The sequence below is a fragment of the Oryzias melastigma genome, linkage group LG11 (assembly GCF_002922805.2).
Source record: "Oryzias melastigma strain HK-1 linkage group LG11, ASM292280v2, whole genome shotgun sequence".
NCBI classification, from domain to species: Eukaryota; Metazoa; Chordata; class Actinopteri; order Beloniformes; family Adrianichthyidae; genus Oryzias; species Oryzias melastigma.
In genome coordinates, this window is record NC_050522.1 from 19,801,329 (window position 1) to 19,806,423 (window position 5,095).

The following is a 5,095-nucleotide window of genomic DNA, read 5'->3' on the forward strand; positions in this document are numbered from 1 at the left end:
CAACGTGGCCTAAATACACGTTTTTAGCTCAAATGTCATTTTAATCTCTGCCTCTAATCTGGTTTTACTTACAGTTGAAGCGAGGACGGAGGAAAAGGGCGTCTCCCTCTGGTCGTGCTGCAAACTGAAAAGGGGATTGATTCGCATAAAAACCCAAGCTGTGATTACGTGTCATATAAAGTCAGTAATCTTCTGATTTCTCTTAAAGTGGGTCTCTCCTGCTGAACGCGCTCGCCACGACTCTGTCCAGGAATGTTTTTGATTTCGTCATGTGATGAAGCATTATCCGTTTGAGAGGATTACGCTCCCTCCACCATTCTCTCTCCGGTGTCATCAGCACTTACGGCTTGCGGCGTCTCCCAAACATTCGGCTCATGTGGGAAATAAAAGAGTCCTCGGCCCACATCTGTGAGTACGCATGGTTGAGGCCATCTAACCAGCCGTAAAGGTGAGCTAAGGATCGGACTCTGTGTCAGGAGGGCCCAGGTGTCTCGTGAAGCCCAGGTGTGGGGTGAAAAATAAACTTTAATACCCTTTTGGATACACAAAAAGGAGAAGAAGGGAAATCCGGAACTCACCAAGCTCCCAGCAGAGGGAATGAAGCGAATGGAGCTCAGGTGTGGAGTCATTTAGACAGATCCCACAGGTGCAGCTCCTGAAAACTGGTGTCATAACTGACTAAATCAAAATAGAAAAAAATCAGAGCCTCAGAAAGTTAGATGGAATGATGAAACAAAAATAATTTTTTGCTCCATATTTGTGGAAAGGAGCCAAGTAAAGTAAAAGCTGGACCCCCAAAACCTCTACCTCTTCTACAGATGGGATGGACATTACAATCATATAACAGTATCACATTTTTATCTTTAGATTTGTGTTTTTCTGCTTACAAGGTCTATTTTTCATTTGTTTTTAGCAACAATGTAAGGAGTGGCCAGTTTTATCCAGATTAATCCTTTAAAAATATAGTGGATTTTCAAACATGGACCCTCATCAGCAAACCTTTGTCGATTACTTCTCATATTTGAACCAGTTTCATCACCGCTGTCCTCTTCATCCTCCGTCTGGTATCTTCTTATCTGCAGATCTCATTGTCTCCTCTGCCAGGAATCATTCCTGCTCAGTTTTCCCATCAGGCAGACACTCCCTCTGCTTGGAATCAGCGGCTGTTGATTGATATTAAAGTCAATTTATCACAGATATACGACACTGTCCTGAAATTCATCAGGAGATGTTCCTGCAGATTTATTTCTTTTTTTCTCTCCAGGTTTCTTGTTTGGTTAAAAGCTCACACTGAGAACCCAGAAGAAGGTGGAGTCACAGAGTAACCTGCATCTGCAGAGGTGAAGCAACATGTCAGGCAGGAGCGCGATCAGAGAAAACAAGCAGAAAATGAATTGAAAGCACTGACATTGATTCTCAGCCTTCTCTGCACACTTTTGCTCCATTTGAATTCAATCTATGATCGCTCTTTCTGCATCAATTTTATTTTCTGTGCACCAAAAAGGAGTGGGAGTGTGCGGGGGGGGGCTCAAATCTTCCACAGAACGCCAACTCATCAGCTCAGTGACGCCGGCAGACCGTGACATTTAAAAACTTCCTGGATGTCCAATTCCAGTAATCCTGGATCCAGAATCCCAGAGCGGGTCGGGTTCTTCTTCCTTGGCTTTGTTTCCTGTTTCCATTTTGCCTTCAAAGGCGTGGACCAGCGCTGGCGGAATTGCTGCCAAATTCCTGCGCCGCACCTTTCCAGCTAGGATTTTGGCCGCGGCTGACTCTCCTCTGGCTGCTGTCTTCTGTCAGGGTGAAGGACAGGAGAAACGGAAAGAATCGGTACAAAGTGACACGGCTAGCCAAACTACGAACAAAAATACTCTTAAATACTACAAAGCAAGAAGCGACTAACATGATTATCCCAGTTTTCTGTGGCAAATGACTTTAGACTAGAGAATAAACTTGGATGATTATTTTAGAAGTTGATTGGTCACAGATTAAGCTTTCGATTAGTTTACGAAAGGTGATGTGCAATTTCTTTTAGAAAGGTGATAGTGCTGGTACTCAGTCTGTAGAGGTTCATATCATGCGTGGTACTGCTAATGCTAGGCCTATAGTGCTTACATTTTGCATGTATAGTTCATGCTTTTCAAATTCACCTAATAAAATAAAAAACATTTAAGGTACCAGGTAAGCCATATGCTCGCACACAAAAGCCATATTTTGCTTCCAATATAACAGGTTCTTGATCATTGCCTAAACTTCCCATAGAAATAGTAAGCAAAAAGTTTTTTTGTGTCAGCAGAATCAGCTGGAATTACATAAACTATTGAAGAGTTAACATAATCAATAGAATGTAAACACTGGAGCTAAAGTTCTGGTGTTGAAGCAGATTAGTTTTCTCAGAAATTATGTCAGTAAATGGAACTTCAGTCTTGATTTTTTTCAACTACAAAAACACTTTTACTTTGAAAATAGGAAACGTCACCAACACTTTATATTGAAGATTTACATGCTTCCAGTGACATTGCTTATTTTTCTTATTTTTAGTCAATAAACTTAAGATCCAACATTATTCTGCCAGAGGAAAGAAAACATTACACCCATTCTCTTATAATAAACTGTGAGTAAAAATTACCTAGTCCTGCAACCTTTAACAGTAAAAGAACTTTTTTTCTACAGATTAAAACTTCGAAGGAGTCTTATTTTGACACTGCTGTGCATTTATTACAATGTTTTTTTTAAAATAAATATAAATTATGCTTATTTTGTTGCATGAATAAAAACAGAAATATAAAAAGAAACTAGGATTTTCTAGCATGTTAAATCATTTTGACAGAAGCCCGTATGAGTTCCTTTCAAAATAAAAGACCAGATCACCCCAGTGCAGCTCTGGACAGCATTAGATAATATGTGCTTTAAACTCATAAAAGATCAGACTTTTGACTACATTTTTACTTAATATTTGAAATCTGAGTATTCTGGAGCAAGAAAAGCACAAACAAGACTTTAAAGAGTTTATCTTCTGATGTATCTCTATTGAAAGTTATTTAAGCTTTGAGTTGATTTATTCAGGAATAACATTCCTGACTGTTTTTATTCATAGTTATGTTAAAAAGTTACAATTTTAAATTTGTTTTAGTGTCTTCAATAAATGTTTTGGGCTGCGACCTCAAGTGTGTTTTGGATTTTGGTCCCCTGTGATTGAGTTTGACACCTCTGTTATAGACTCACCTTTACAAATGTACCAATACATTCAAATTGATCTTAAATTAAGAATTCATCCATGTGTGGACGTCTTTTTCCTGCTGCTTTGCACTGCTGCAGAGAATTTGGGGCATGTTGCTACCACTCGTGACAACATTTGTCAACAGCCATAAGGAGAGGCTTGTATCGGTCAGCGATCATGTCTCGTGGCCAGCTGGCTTCTGGGAATCCTTTCCAGCGCGGTTATTAGAGAAGAAACCCAGACGTCGTGTCTGGACACGCAGCCTCGTCGTCTGAAAGCCATTAGGGTTTTAAGATGAGGCCATAAAACCAACTGATTACTGGATGCCCCCCACCCCTCCGTCTCGCTCTGTGGTCTATCAGTTAGGTGCTCCATTTGGTCCAAACAGCATCACCAGAGGGCTTGATAAGGACTAACATCAGGAAGTTTGGAATCAACTCCATCCCATCGGAAATGGACACACGAGTGGTTCTCTAGAGATGTTGAGTATTCTCGGTGAGGGTTTGGGGACACAAACCTTCTCACACCTGTATTTTCCCAACTTTGCTTCAGTCATCCTGCAGAAATGCTTTGAAATGAAAATTTCTGACTTCCGTCACCAGGGAGGAGGCCTCAGGACGGCGAGATTCATTTTTCGCCATATTTATTTGACACTTTCATCTAATCTGTCGAGGATTTCACAGAGCGCTCGTGTCAGGCTTTAATCCACCGTGAACCTACAAAAAAATATGTAATCAGTTCTTAGAAGATGTTTATTCAGCTGTTTTGCTGCGTTGGATAAATGGAATCACAGAGGTGACAGATAAATACGCTGGCTCGGAGAAGCATTGCGAGAGATTAAATTAGATCGTTGTGATTTTATATCATTCTTCACATCAAAAAGATGAAAAGTAATTAAACCACGAACGATGAAATCTTAATGTGTTTCTCTAGTGAATTCAGGTGTTATTACTGAGTGTGGATGTTGGCAGGCTTTCTATTTAAAAGAAAACCCTTTTATCTGCTTCACGTCCTGTCAAGCTTTAGACTCACAATCCATACATCATCGCTTTTGTTGTATAGAAACATTATTAAACTTTGTTCATATGTACATGTATGTTTATGGTGAACACTTGAACATGTCTCTGGATTGTCCCTTGATAGGAATTCGAGAGTGTGTGATGTTTGTCTCTGTGTGGCCCCATGGGAAGGGGAATCATCCAGGGTATCCTAAACTTTACCTGACACTAGCTGGTATAGGCTCCATGACCCTGAATGGGAATATGTGTGTTTGGAAAATGGATGGATGGTTTTTTTTTCTCTTGTGCTCCATATGTCTCACCAGTTCACCTCTACATATATACTGCTGCTGCAGGATATATATATTTTTTTCTTTTTCATTATTTTTTTGTGATCTGACCTGGTGGAGGATTTTTCTTTCTTGTTTGGAGCTGTTCTTTTTTCTGTTTGGACTCTGGATTGTTTTGAACTGCTCATCCCCAACACGTGTGGAGAGGAACTTTCTCTGAGGAACGTTTCCTGGAGGATCTTACTGGATGCCGTGCTCCCCTTCCCAGTGGATGAGCCTTAAACCACCAAGTTTAACTGTAAGTCTGGATTCATTTTTCCCTGATCTATACATTTTCCCCTCACTAACTCTATTTGTTGTTAGAGACTTTCTCCTCATGGGGGCAACGGTGGAAATCCTCTTTTTTCTTGTTTTGAAAATCCTCTCTCACTTCCTTCTGTGGTCGGGATGATTAGGGTTCCTCACTAAATCCTGACTGGATGGATGGATGGAGGGATGGATGGAGGGATGGACTGGTTGATGGATGGATGGATGGATGGATGGATGGAGGGATGGAGGGATGGATGGACTGGTTGATGGATGGATGG

General features: G+C 40.7%; 1 long non-coding RNA gene across 1 annotated transcript in view; it reads right to left on the minus strand.

Annotated features, from left to right (window-relative positions):
- Positions 1-1,141: 1,141 nt before the first annotated feature.
- Positions 1,142-5,095, minus strand: part of LOC112137451 — an 8,307-nt gene continuing 4,353 nt past the window's right edge. The window contains exon 3 of the long non-coding RNA XR_002917541.2: positions 1,142-1,793. This is a non-coding gene — a long non-coding RNA (uncharacterized LOC112137451). The remainder of the gene's footprint in view (positions 1,794-5,095) is intronic.